Raw genomic sequence first — 15,367 nt, 5'->3', positions numbered from 1 at the left:
GGCTCTCTGCTCAGCTGGAGCCTGCTTCCCCACCCTCTCTACCTGCCTCTCTGCCTACTTGTGATCTCTCTCTGTCAAATAAAGAAATAAAATTAAAAAAAAATATATGATGGGCTTTTTAAAGCAAAAATTAATATCTTGAGGGGTTACAGTGTATGTAGATGGGAGTATACATGATATGTAGCGTATAGGAGGACAAGGTAAAATAGGCTGACATGATCTAAAGTTTCTGAATTTTTTGTGAAGTGATGATAATATCAACTCTAAGACACTTGTGGGAAGTTAAGGATATATACTGTGTTTCCTAGAGCAATGACTAAAAAAGTAATGTAAAAAATTCTGTAGATAAATTAAAATGGAATTTAAAAAAATATTTAAATAATTTCAAAAGACGGGATAGAAGGAACAAAAAACAGAGGGGACAAATAAAAAAAGGATGGCAGACCTAAATCTAGCTGCTAATTATATGAAATACTAATAAACAAACATGTCTAACAAACAGAAGCTAGTTCTCCCTCCTCTCAGGTGGAGGCAACCCCAAAGGCACAGACCTTGTCCAGGATGGATTTTAGGTCCCATGTGCCACAACAAGATGACTTTGTGCCAAAATATACAAATCACAGGACTCTTCTTTTTTTACATGACTTTCATCAAAGGTCCTGTTTTTATGGCTATGAATGTACAGGGCCATAAAATTCAAAATTTTACTCAATTAACTCTTGCCTAAAGGTAATGGTTATTTTTTTTACCCCTACCAGCACAATCAACATATCATGTCTAACAAATCCTTAATCATGTTTATCAACTAGTATTATTTATATATACACTCATTCAACAAGTAATATTTACTACACTTCTATTATTTTGCCAGGCATCTCCTAGATATGGGGTAGACAGCAGGGAACAACCGTAACAAAATCCCCTTCCTACATGGAGCTTATATTCTAGTTATAAAAAGTAAATCTATATTGATAAGCAAAGCTTAATTAAGCCCGCTCAAGCAAAGTGGCTTGTCAGGTTTTTGTTTTTGTTTTTTTTGTGCACATGCAAGTTTCAAATCATTACTTAATGTAAAGCTGGTTCCCTAAGTCATTATGTTATATTACATCAAGAACACTTGTTTGATATAAGTACTAGTACCTATATGGGGGCCCAGCTGACTTACTACATCAGGTGTGTATGTATGTACATACGTGTGGGCAGAGGGCATGCCTAGGCATGCTGATTCTATGAAAGCATCCCCAAGGTATTTCCAGTATCCAACTCTTCCCCAGGTTTCCTCAGCTTTCCGATTTTGGATGAGAAATCTTGGTTCTCAATTTGTTGTAAACCATGAACTAGTTAGATAAAATACAGAGACTTCATAGCCTATCTCCCTAATACATAGGGAAATACATAGTCAACAATCATTTGCAAAGGGACACATACATTCCAAATGTATTAATCCATACTAACTCACTGGTAAGAAGTGTATATATGGATGCAAAAGAATATCAGTATCAGTGATTTTTAAATCTGAGACATTCTGGCAACAACTCATAAGGAGAAAATTCTCACTAGTTATGCAATGACTACCACAGTACAGGTTCTTTGGGAGTTTAAGATCTATGCCATAATAATTAAGTAACATTATCTACTGCAACATGGGCAGAAGCACAAATTTAAGCACTGAAATGGAGTCATTCAGATGACAAAATATGTTTATAAAGTGCTTTTATTATTCTTAAAATGAATGTAAGACATGAAAAATTGAGACAAGAGAAAAAAACTTACATTAACTACCTTCCTAGGTAAACTAGAAACAAATTTCACATATATTCATATATAAGGACTGAAATAATTCCTGTAAAAATTTTTTTGCCTATAGGTTTAAATATACTTATTAATCAGTGAGATCTGGAATATACTTTATAGACAAATTAAAAGCCTAGAGAATTGTCAGTGTCCTTAATTTTTTCTTATGTCCAGGATAATCAGTGCTAAGTCCTTATAAGATTGATACTATATTTTACCTCCATGGAGGATTCCACTCTCTTATATCCTAATATTATCAGACAAATTAATCAGTCACTTATTGTCCACAGGAGTTTCTGCTTCCCTACATTCACCTAAATACTCCTTCTATAAACTAACATTAAGAATTGAATTATGCAGAAGGAACATCAAAAGAAATCTGTGTGAAAGACTCTACTCCGTACTGTTCACTATTTACAGGAAATAACCTGATGGACACTGCTGCTGTGATCACCACCACACATCACCCGTGACTGATTTCCAGGACTTTGGGGGTCCAGAAGCAGAAAACACTGAAAACTACTACTGCCCAACGCCATCAGAATAAGGCTCTCCCTCCCCTGACACTAGCAATGCTATTTCTTTGCATATTTTTGGTTTTGTCCTCTCTGCTGGTTGATGCTTCTAAATCTGTACAATGGAACTTTCTGCATTGATGGAAAATTCATATTCTACACCGTCAGTCACCACTTCATTAACACAACAGCTACTGGCCACATGTGGCTAATTGAGCACTTCAAATGTGCCCAGTGGATTTGAGAAAATCATTTTTGTAAGAGTTTTACATACTGGACAACATATTTCTAAATGATTACTAGACATTTAGGCCTTTTCATCATGGTACTTCAAGATCCTTGTCCTTGACAATCTCCAGATTTGGTGTTAATTCTTCAGATACTGACAAAGCAAAATAACTCATATCCAATTTACAGGAAAAGTCACTTGGTTATTTTCTAAAAGGTTCAGATTTTGGAAAATAAGGGATAATATAATAATCCCGGTACAGTTGGTCTATGTTGCAATCACCAATGTGGGATCTCCAGAGTCTTAAATGCAGTGCAGCCACCATAACACCAAATGATCATTTAACATAAACAGCAAGAAAATCTGCCACTAGAGATATTATGACAATCACAAACCTAATATATGATCATGACCCACTGAAAAACAGTGCAGATATGGACTGATTGCATTTCCAGAAGATAATGGTCTATTCTGCAGCTTAGGCTGAGTAAACAGGGGTACTAATAAAATTTAAAAATAACCCTGATGGCAGCTATGAAGAGAGAACTTACAAAAGAAATGTAAACCACTACTTGTAAAATGGATTCCACTAATTTGCAAATCAAAAATACGCCAGTTTAAGTCACAATATACTTATCATGGATTAGCCATGGTCAAGTTCTTATTTCTAGTTACTTTAGATCCATCTGTCCCAAAGTAAGACCGCAAAATGTCTGCAAGAACCTGTTATGTTCTAAAGATACGACCATCTACTGTTCTAGCAACTCATTAGTTTACAATTTCTGTCTAATACTTTATGGACAAATTAAAAGCCTGGAGAATTGTCAGTGTCCTTAATTTGTTCTTATGTCCAGGATAATCAATGACTAAGTTCTTATAAAACTGATACTATATTATACTTCCATGCGGGATTCCACTCTCTAATATTCTAATGTTACCATATAAATTAATCAGTAACTCACTGTCCACAGGAGTTTCTGATAACTACCTCTACTCTCACAAAGTGTGTAAGTACCCTTCGTAAGCCCCCTTTCTGAGGTACCCCATGGTCCCTCAGAGTATGTTTGTTGTCTCCCTTGCTGCATCAAATTAATAAATTTGACTTTTATTACTAATTAGGTATGTTATTGGTGATTACTCACTGATGAGCTTTAACATATATGACAAATGACCCAGTTTCTCAAACAATTCAATGCGAGGAGGACAAAAGAAGAAAAAGGAGGGAAAAAAGCAGGATAGTTATTACAGAACAAAAGAGACTTAACAGAGTTAATGTAATGTGCGGCCTTTGTTTAGATTCCAAGTTGAACAATTTCCCTTCTCTAAAATGGGATATATTTATATAGTAGAACCCATGTTACTAACTTGAATTCAGTACTAACTCAAAGGACTAATAAACTCTACCCAACTTTCCTTTTAAAATGGAGGATTAGCTGAAGTTCTTATTTCTGCATAAAGGATGAAATATTGGAAGAGAACATTTTCTAATCCAACTCCATTGTGAACTTGCTGAAATTATTAGCATATTCACATCATGGTTTTTTGGGGAAGAAAAGATAGGGTGGGATATGAACTCTTGGCATTATTTAAATCCTTATTATATATTTCCTATTCGTGAGGACTTATCTTAGTATGTACCTGAAATAAGACTCATTTTAAAATCACCTGCTACCTAAATACTGTGCCCAAGTTGATAATGAAGATACTTTCAGCTCTAATGCCAATAATACGCAAACTTTTTTTTTTTTTAAGATTTTATTTACTTATTTGACAGACAAGTAGGCAGAGAGGCAGGCAGAGACAGAGAGAGGAGGAAGCAGGCTCCCCGCTAAGCAGAGAGCCGGATGCGGGGCTCAATCCCAGGACCCTGGGATCATGACCTGAGCTGAAGGCAGAGGCTTTAACCCACTGAGCCACCCAGGCGTCTCAATACGCAAACTTTTAAAAAGTATTTTCTGGAGCGCCTGGACAGTTCAGTCAGTTAAACATCTGGCTCTTGGTTTTGGCTCAGGTTGTGATCTCATGGGTTATAAGATGAAGCCCCACATCAGGCTCCATGCTCAGGGGGTGTCTGGCTTAAAGATTCTCTCTCTGCCCCTCCCCCACTCTCACGCATGGGGCCTCTCTAATATAAATAAATTTAAAAAAATTTTTTTAAGTATTTTCCTTAACTATATAAATGTGTTCCCTTGATACAAAAGTCAATTAAAAATAATAAAATGGTTGGTGTCCCAAAGCTGATGTGCACTGGTGAATGCAGGCTAACCATTACTGTTCAAAACCAGCCAATAGGAGAGCTGTCAATGTACACAGTAGCTCTTCAACAAACTAATTTACCATTGACACTATAGAGTACATTACAATAAGATTCCTGAGATATCCGGAGATAAACCAATTAAGTACATATACTTCCCATTTTAGAATTCTGAAATGTATAATTTAAATTAAGATAATAACAGCAACAATAAAGAATGATAAATTACTGCAGCCACAAAGATACAACACTAAACATTTCATTTGTATCTTCTTACTCAATTTTCATAATTACCTTGCTTTGTTTATTTTTTAACCTCATTTTTCTTTTTTTTTTTTAAGATTTTATTTATTGACAGAGATCACAAGAAGGCAGAGAGAGAGAGGGGAAGCAGGCTCCCCGCTGAGCAGAGCGCCCCATGTGGGGCTCGATCCCAGGACCCCGAGATCATGACCTGAGCTGAAGGCAGAGGCTTTAATCCACTGAGCCACCCAGGTGCCCCTTAACCTCATTTTTCAATGGGAGAACTGAGGTTGGAAGATTTAAAACAATGTGTCCAAGTCAATTATAGCTAGTAAATGGCAGAGCTAAAATCCAAAAGGTTTTTCTGATGCCAAAACCATCTGATATTGCAACCCAGTGAAAATGGTAACAATGGGGCACCTGGGTGGCTCGGTGGGTTAAAGCCTCTGCCTTCGGCTCAGGTCGTGATCCCGGGGTCCTGGGATCAAGTCCCGCATTGGGCTCTCTGCTCAGCAGGGAGCCTGCTTCCCCCTCTTTGCCTGCTGCTCTGCCTACTTGTGATCTCTCTCTGTCAAATAAATAAATAAAATCTTAAAAAAAAAAGAAAAGAAAATGGTAACATTAATATACTGATACCAAATTGGTAAACTACACAATGTAAACAGATATAGAAAATTTTCCTATCCTAAACTGATCCATTTGTCCAAAGTTCCAGAAAGCAAAGGTATTGATATTAATATATGGCCCTACGTACTTCTTTTTAAACATGCGAAATAATATTTTAAAGATTCCCTTTACTTAATCAACATAGCTAGAATTCACTCTTTAAGCAAATAAGTCACTTAACTCTATTGTGCAAAATTTAACATTTTCCTTGGTTCTGAAACCTGGCTCCTCTTCTCAACTTACCTAAACATATATACACACAGCAATCTTCTGTGTATTTTATTTCAAATTACCTTACTTATCTAAACTTGGTGAGTTTTCTTTCTGATCAATGTGTATCGTTTCTCCCTTTCTACCCTTCACCCATCATCGGCAAGTAATTTTCTGGCAATCAAACACAATCTGTTAGATTTCCATGTCCCAAAATATAACTGTGAAATTGACAATATTATAAAGTAGACTGCTAATACAGTTCTAACACAAAATGCATAAAGTCCTATCATCGTCCAGATTTATACAGAATATGCCCATAGGGAAATTCTGAGAGTTCAACATGTGCATGCTTGATACTTAGACTAATTGGAAATTCCAGCAATGAGAGCAATTTATCTAGAGTTTATAGCTCTCACTGCTCTTCCCAGTATCACTGTGCAGATTTTATGATGAATTATTAAATTTCTCTCTCCTGTCACAAGTAAGCAACTCAGCAAAACCACACCTGCTCCCCTGAACAAGGAGGGTATTTTATAATAAGGAGATGAAGTTCAGAAATAATTTTCCTATCAGTTCAGCAAGCATCAGAAAGCAAAATATTTAATAACAATTGTAGGATGCACTTTAGGCTGTTAACTGGAAACTATGAAATTGTAAATTCTGCAATTATCTCAAAAATTCATACTCAACTAATGGTTGAAATGCACTGGTTTCTCAATGACTTCGATTGAGTACTCTTACCATTGGCCCTTAGTTGTCCCCAACCAATGTTAAAGGAACTTGCTGTAACTTACTATCAAAAATTAAAAGGGAGTCAACAAAGTAGATTCCCTTTAGTTTGCTCTCCTGCATTCTACATAGCAGCACACTTGGCAAACTTCAACCATTGTAACAGAGTTAAAAAACAAACAAACCAACCCAACTTAGTTGTTCAACTGGGAAAATGGTAACATTAAATAGTATTCAAAAGAAAAACTAGTTTGAATATGTTCTAAATGCAAAACTGAATGGGGGTGGGAGGTGGTAATGAGATCCTCAAGAAAATCCCCAAATAGGACCCAAGCCCCTGGCCCTTCCACCTGGTGATTTTCCTTCCCAGGCAACAGGCATGAAAAACAGGTTGGCCACATTTCTTAACTTATATATGTCATAATTATGACAAGATTGCTATGGCCTTTATATATCTGTATTGAACAAAAAATCTTTTGTTTAAGAAAACAGCTTTCCTACTTTTTTTCTTGCTATTTTTAAAAATGTGCACATATTAGTGAGAAATATGCCCCATAATATGTCACATAAGGAAAAATTATTTTGTGATTTGATTCAGCATAGTTCTACAATTTCAAGAAAATAAAAGCCCCCAAACACTACTATCATTTTGAGAAAAAGTCACCAGGTACAAGTAACAATCCCTTACCTGCAATTACAAAATCTGAAAAGCTCTGAAAACACAAAGGCTTTTCTTTATCCTTTTTAAAAAAAGAAGTATAGTTGACACACAATGTTATATTAGTTTCAGGTGTACAACATACAGACTTAACAACTCTATACATTATGCTGTGCTCAGCACAACTTCCAAAGATTTTTCTTAAGCTCATGGGAAACTCATCTGGTACCAACCTGAGACTTAAGGTGACTCTTCCCAGAAATACTAATGTGTTTGATTAGAAGATGCTACCCTGGATCCCAAAAGAGTGATTACTTTATAAATACATGTGCATTATAGGGGTGCCTGGGTGGCTCAGTGGGTTAAAGCCTCTGCCTTCGGCTCAGGTCATGATCCCAGGGTCCTGGGATCAAGCCCTGCATCGGGCTCTCTGCTCAGCAGGGAGCCTGCTTCCCTCTCTCTCTCTGCCTACTTGTGATCTCCATCTGATAAATTAAAAAAAAAAAAAAAAACTTAAAAAAAATACATACATGGGCATTATATTTCTTTAAAATCTGAAAAACTCTGAATGTCAAAACAGTTCTGGCTCCAAGAATTACAAATAAAGAATGGGGAGACCTGTACTCTCTGTTGTTTGCTTCCTAGTCAATGAATAAATCAGGTGTGCTTTTTGACTTAGAACCATCTGAATGACTGAAGATTCCCATGTTCAAGTACAGGGATGAAAGTTGTGCAGACAGCACCTAATTACTGTTTTTCTTTATATAGGAATGGACAAAATATAAAAGACTTTGATTAGTTTCTGACTCTGTGTAGAGAAATATAGAATTTCTTAACATTTTAATGAACTTAGTGATACCAACAGCCATACTAAAAATTATTCATTATAAAATGAGGAGTTATTATCCTTCATTCATTTCCCAGTATCATGAAGTTGGCACAAAATGGTCTGTACTTAACCAAATAAATTGAAAAGTGATTATGACCATTTCAGCATGCTACTTAATTAAAAAAAAAAAAATTCTTTTGTTGGTACATAGGAAGATTCTCTAATGTGCTCCTTTCCACCAGAATGTAGGTTCTTTAAGAACAGGAATTTGTCAATTTTTTTTGTTTCAAAATTTCTATCAGCTTTTTCTTTATTTTCCAATTTAGTTGGTTTTCAAGAAAAATTCTACATACTGAACTTCTTTACCGATTCATTTAAATCTAAATTATGACATCTATGGGGCAAATTTCCTTTATCCTGTTCCCTCTCAAGTTCCATTCTTTCTCTTTTCCTACAGAGTCAAATTTTTATTAATACTTATTTTGACAGATGAGTCTACACTTGATGCCTATAATTCTTAATCTTCCATTAACCCCTCTTACACTCCAGTTTGCTTTTCCACTCCCAATACTCCATAGTGCTTATTAAAGTTACACAATGACTTCCCTGTTGCTAAATCCAGGGGCCACTTCCTTCTTTTACCTGACACTGGTCTAGCAACTGGTACTGCTAAATCTCTCTTCTTAAGAAGACCACATTTATCTGGTTTTCCTTATCTCTCTTTTCCTGTTTACCCCTCAAACATTTACTATCCTGTAGAGTTTAATCTTTGTTTACGCACTTTGACTGTTTTGTTCATTTCCATTTTCCTAATAGAGAAAGCCCTCAATCTATATGTGTTAAATGAACAAATGAATAGTCTTTTATCTTTTCTTTCTCCATATTGTGTTTGGAAGACTATCTCCACCCTCACACTTTCAACTAACACTTACAAGAATGACTTTTACTTTCGCCTCATCATCTCTACAGAGTTCCAAACCTTTATGTCCAAATGTCTATAGAAAAAAAAAAAAAAATCAATCCATGTGGATGCCCCAAAGGCCCTCAGAACTAGGGAAGTTTTGGTAATCATCATTTCCTCTTCACCTCAAACCACCTCTAAGATACTACCTACAAAGCCAGCTAAGTGACAATTTCCTTTTCTTTCCTCCCAATTAGTACCAAATCTTAATATTTCTACCTTCAAGTTTATAAATAGGACAAAGAATCAAATCTACTCCCCCTCCTCATTCTCTCTGCCACTGTATACAGAAGAAGATATGGGGAAGGCTCGGTTTCAAATGCTTCCATAATTAAACAACCTTAATCTCATTTCAGAGGAAGGCAATTTTTTTTGACCTTTCTAGTAACATTTCTCACAAGGTCTTCTTTATGTCTAGGTTATAAGAACTTTTCCAACTTGTTTCTAAAATATTAATTATTTATGTATACATCGAACTTGTCCATTTCCATTATATTTCACCCATATAGGACACAAGTTTCCTTTAAATATCTGCAAAGCTGCCCACAGGGAAACCTTGTCCTTAAATTAAAAGCACATTCCACCACAATATATTCAATATTATTTCATGCTTTTCAAGTTATCTTTTAAGCTTTTAAATGGAAATTCTGTCTCAATGGACCAATTATCAACAATCTATTTCTACATATAATTATTGTTCAGTAGCACTCATCTAATTATTGAATAAAAACAAATCCTAAGGGAGCTCTCTGCACCTACAGTACCCTCAATCACTTGTATTTATATTCTCCAAAGCCCACCTCATCTTGCCCATATACCCCTTGGTTCACAATTCAACTGCATGGCAACAGGATTTAACTTTCCTCACTAACTCCAGCATCTTCATTCACTGAACAAATATTATCATTCTGGGTTTTCTTGGTCTAGTGATTAGACTAAGTTTACATCAATTTTCAGCAATACAAAAAGGAGACAAAACCTTAAATTTCAAATCTATACCATAACCCTCACCACTTAATAGTAAACGAACAGACTTGTAGTCAAGAAATAGCTCTAGTGTTTCTTTTTAGCCACTGAATGCTTCCTTGTTCATTTTGTGTTAAAGTTCGAGTTTGTGCAGAAGAGACTCTTCCATGAGGTCGTAAAAATTGAGAAACTTCGTACAACACAAACAGGTAAACAGGACTACAAAAATGATGAGGATGGAGTGAAAACTGACACTTACCTTGAGAAGTTGTACAGTAAAGTACTTACAGAAAAAAAATAAGAACATATAAGGTTAAGAGAAAGAGCAGTATTGTCATGGTCTTTTTCTTTCTAGTTTTTTACTTTATCCCCTATTCTTTGGAATCAAGAATAGAGATTAAAGGCAGTGTCTGTGAATAGTGAAGAGATACATACATTACGCTGCACACAAGGTACCGATGTCTGAGAGATGAAAGTTCCTATCCTCAGGCAGAGAAGAAAAGTCCAAGTGCTGTAGCAATGTTATAGACATAGTACTTCTGGAAAAGAGGAAGTGCAACCAAGTGGGTCTAGGGCATACAGAAAGAAGTGGTTCTAGAAGCTGAAACCTGAAGAACAAGTAGGAGCATGGGGGGGGGGGGGGGGGAGAAAGGTCACTTCCCATATGGAAAGGGAAAAAATCAGCATGTTTAAAGACTCCAGATATAAAAGAGTTTAGGGGATTCTCAGCTGTTTGAGCAGAGTACAGAGTATATACAGAAGACTGAGCAGAAATGAGATGGAACATGAGATTCAAAAAGCTAAAGCATGAAAAGACCTTGTATGAGATCCCTGGATTCTGAGGTTCTCGGTCACTATTGTATATCAAGAACCTAGACTGTGCTTGCCACTTAATAGGTTCCAATTCTAAAATTAAATATGGGGGGGAGGGCGTGTAGACTTCTAATGATTATCCCTATTTCTTCCTACAAAGAACTCCCTATAATGATATTTTGACAGATGCTTTACCAAAGAATACCACAACAGACTTGTCTCACCTATCAACCCTGATTTCTAGGAACCCCCAAAATGTTTGTCATCAACTGCATCAAGATGGCACTATTATCAAGCGTCATCCGTGTCTTCACTCCATGTTAACCTGGAGAGCTTCCTGAATAAACTTCCCTATTGAGATGAAAAAACAAACAACAACAACAAAAAAAACCATTTCCTTTAAAGGCATTGCAAGAGGAAATCTGACCCTGAACATATAGTTACTTCAACTTACTAAACCATGTCTATTATTGAGTATACTTCATGCCTTCAAACATTCATACCACTTTATTCCTCGTCCCCAAAAATGTGTTCCTCTGCTTGCCTAAATAAGTATATGGGCTGATATTCTGCCAACACTCACAGCACAGCTTTGAAAGTGGCCTGATTATTAATTAAAGGGCCATTTAGTCAACCACAATCTAAGTTTTTAAAGAAAACCTGGAAGTGGTGGCCTCCACCGAGAAATTTATGAAGTAGCCCCCAGATACAAAGCACTATATTCCATTACCGAGGCAACTGTCACCAAATCTAGAATAAAACTGTCTTGATAAAATAATTGAGGGAAGGAGTCACAGGGTGACTTTTCACCTGGAAGAGCTGAACTCTGTCTATCCTGATTCATTTGAATTAGGCCCAAAGTTAAGAAAAATATGAATCTTCACTGAGTTTCTTCCTCCCTCATTTCTCCCTCAAGATGAGTTTTATTTTATTTTTTATCTTCCAAGTTTTTATTTAAATTCAAGTTAGTTAACATACATTGTAGTATTTGTTTCAAAAGTAGAATTCAGTGATTTATCACTTACATATAACAGCCAGTGCTCATTACAAGTGTCCTCCTTAATGCCCATCACCTATTTGGCCCATTATCCTGCCCACCTCCCCTCTAGCAACCCTCAGTTTTTTTCTATAGTTAAGAGTCTCTTAATTATGCCTCCCTCTCTGTTTTTCTCTTATATAATTTTACCTTCCTTCCCCTTTGTTCCTGTTTTGTTTCTTAAATACTACATATGAGTGAAATCATATAGTATTTGTCTTTTTTTTTTTAAGATTTTATTTATTTATTTGTGAGAGAGAGAGAGGAAGAGAGCAGGAGCAGTGGGGAGAGGCAGAGGGAGAAGCAGGCTCCCTGCTGAGCAAGGAACCCAAGGTGGGACTTGATCCCAAGACCCTGGGATCATGACCTGAGCTGAAGACACAGGCTTAACCGACTGAGCCACCCACGTGTCCCTCTCTGACTTATTTTGCTTAGTATAAGGCACTCTAGTATAACGCACTTAGTATAATGCATGAAACTCCACCCATGTCATTGCAAATGCCAAGTTTCATTCCTTTTGATGGCTGAGTAATATATATACCACCATATAATATATATAATACATCCTCTTTATCCATTCATCACTCAGTGGACATTTGGGCTCTTTGTATAATTTTGCTTCCATTAGCTTCTATAATCACAGGAGCCCTAATGTCTCCAGACCGAGGCAGCTTATGCTATCTTTTTGGTATCTGTTCTCTGGGAAAAGACTTATTAACTTGGCTACAAATAGCAAAGGCTTGCTTTAATCCATCACTTCCTCTCCTGATGGATTATTTTTGAAGAAAATGCTTTGAAAATTTGCACTTTCTTGTAGGCAATGAATTATCTCTTCCAATGTCCACTTGGGAAACGTATACACAGATAAAATATTTAGGCTACACATTTAGTAAGTCCAGAAATTTGCTGAAACATGCCAGAGGCCTTTTTGTTTTATCACCTGCCCATGCTAAAATTTTCAAAGTTTAGATGGTAGAGAAATGCAACAAGGAGTCATCAGTAGGATAAGCATATTGCAAATAACCACCTCTTTATTAAACTAGCTCTAGGCCAGCCATAACTTATACCAAGTTAGGGACATATCAGGTACTACAAAATTCAGTCTCTAGATACAAGTGGGTAACAAACAGAAAATAATGTTTAAGTTAGGGCACAAACATTATAAATGTGTGCGCTCTAAGATGGTCTCAGGTACAAGTTAATGTATGCCACCTGGCAATGTACAATCATCAGGGAGAACAGTTAACCAGACCCCAGCCAAATGAGGTGGGAAATGCTCCATGAAAGCAGCATGGGCACTTAAAAGTGGAAGGGCAACATTCAAAACCAAAGGACAAGAACTGAGGCAAGAGAACTCAACTATTATCACAGTAGTAACAATAATAGCTACATTATGTCGGGCACTGTGCACAGCGTCTTATATACATCATTTTCCTTTATCCTCGAAACTCACCTAAGTTAGATATTATTATCATTCACATTTTTCAGATGAAGAAGCTGAGTCTAGAGATGTTAGGTAACGTGCCCCAAGTGACAGACCTAGTAAGGGCTGAATCAAGTCTGGAGTCTTGGCTTCCTAGTCCATCATCCAGCATCAACACAAGTAGGTCTCCTTCTCCTACAGATGATGCTTGTCACAACGCTTCTGCGAACGAAGTCACATTTTCAGTGCCAATTCTAAACTCGCTTTTCTACAGTAGGACCACAATTGAGGTTAACTCCCAAGTTCACAGGCAATCCTAAAACAAGCTTAAATACGATAAGGAGGAGATAGGTTAACTAGTTTTCTGAAGGCCAAATCTGCTTGTTTTTCTATCTGCTATGCCTGTCCCGCGGGACACCTAAAAATGTAAAGGGAACTCTTACTATGCTTTCAATCACCACTTATTTCTTGCATCTGGAATATTCTTTCTCAAAGTTTTTCCTTCTCAATCTCAATAAGTCGTGAGGATTAAGTCAAAATAAGTAAAGTGGTTACTGGAGTTAGACTCAGCGAAATGAACTATTACCGACATGTACAAGTGTATAGTAGGATCCGAAGCTCAATGGCTGGACACACTGGAGACCCAACTTGGGGAGTATCACCTTACTGGAAATAGAGCCATTTATGGAAGGATAAAAGAGGGCAAAGAGCTCATTTTAAAAGGAACGAAGAGCCCCAGGACTAAATACTAGAAAGCACCTTCATGGAGCAAATGAATGGAAAAGAAACGACTAATGAAATTCTAAAGAAGCTGTCACAGGTATATTACGCTAAAAAGGGGCATAACAGCGGAACTTCCGCTATTTTCTAATTAACTACAGTTCATTAATCCCACTCCCACCGCCTGGAGCCCGGACACTAAAAAAGAGGCCTTGGGAAGTCCAAACGACTAGAGAAACTCTAAGTAATCCGCGCCGACAGGACAAGAGGCCCAGTGCAGCGCTAGACTTCCGCAACAAAGACACCGCGGAGAGACAGGTCCAGGAACCTCACCAGGGAGCTAGGTTCGTCCGCGCAGTCAGGGACGGAGTTCACGCTCGCACTTCCCACCCGCTCAGACTCCTCCGCCCGACCAGCTCTCACACCTCGGCCTCGCGGGCCCCGGGCACCTAGAGGAAAGCCACGCATACCCTGGCGCTGCCGACGGCGGTCCCAGCCAGGTGGCACCCACTCCTGGTCCCCTTTGAATTCCCACCCGTACCGGCAACCCGCCAACCCCACTTCGGTTGGCTGCCTGAGGCGAGTCTAGAGTTCGGTAATTACCTGGAGCTACACCGCGCCGCCATTACACCGGATTCACGTCACTTCCCCTTCCCGACCCGGCAGTACGAGGAAGGCGGTACGTGAAATACATTAAAAACCTGACGCTAAATTCACTTTAAAACATTATCTTATTAACTTACTTTAAATGCCCTTTCGTAATACCAAATTTAGAGCAGCTGGTCTGGCCTTAATATCCTCTTTCCAAGACGGCTACAAAAGAGAAGTTAAGTCAAACTACAAAGTCCGGCATTCGCCGCCTGCGGGCGGAAATGACGTCACAGTTGTAAATTCCCCCCTCCACCCCGGCTGTGAGGGTCGCAGTGTACGGCGGGAATTGTAGTTCTTGTTAGGAGCCGGGGACATGAGGGCGGCTTGTCTGAAGACTGGTAGTGATGAGGTTCTGGCAAAATTTACTCTAAAGCTAGTTTTCTGCAGTTGGCAAAAAATAGACCTTTCTAGTCACTTTTCCGTGAAAATCTTAAGGAAAGCAGACACCTTTTTCAGACTCTGTTCAGTAGTTATATAAAGAGGCTATATAAGCGAAAATGTCAGAAGCGTTAAGTGTCTTTAACGTTCCAAGATTTCAAGCCCATGGGAATGGGAGAATATTGGACCACAAACAAAGTGAAGTAATGAGGAGAAGCTAATTTTGTAGAGAGGATAATGCCTCTGTTTGAGTTTAAGGTACCAGCTGGCAAGACATCCTGAGGGTAAG

General features: G+C 37.7%; 1 protein-coding gene across 3 annotated transcripts in view; it reads right to left on the bottom strand.

The window, feature by feature from the left end:
- Positions 1 to 14,917, bottom strand: part of CWC22 (CWC22 spliceosome associated protein homolog) — a 59,761-nt gene extending 44,844 nt beyond the window's left edge. The window contains exons 1-2 of one of the 3 annotated variants that reach the window (XM_080799308.1): positions 14,653 to 14,692; positions 13,360 to 13,551 (exon numbers count right to left, since the gene is read on the bottom strand). The gene's annotated coding sequence lies outside the window, so the exon portion shown is untranslated. Of the gene's footprint in view, positions 1 to 13,359; positions 13,552 to 14,652; positions 14,693 to 14,792 lie in introns of those variants that run through there. The other 2 variants (XM_080799309.1, XM_080799307.1) reach the window with 2 other exon arrangements.
- Positions 14,918 to 15,367: the final 450 nt, after the last annotated feature.

This window comes from Martes martes (genome assembly GCF_963455335.1).
Source record: "Martes martes genome assembly, chromosome: 3".
Lineage (NCBI taxonomy): Eukaryota > Metazoa > Chordata > Mammalia > Carnivora > Mustelidae > Martes > Martes martes.
The sequence above is the reverse complement of the archived record's forward strand: the minus strand, read 5'-3'. Positions and strand labels throughout refer to the sequence as shown.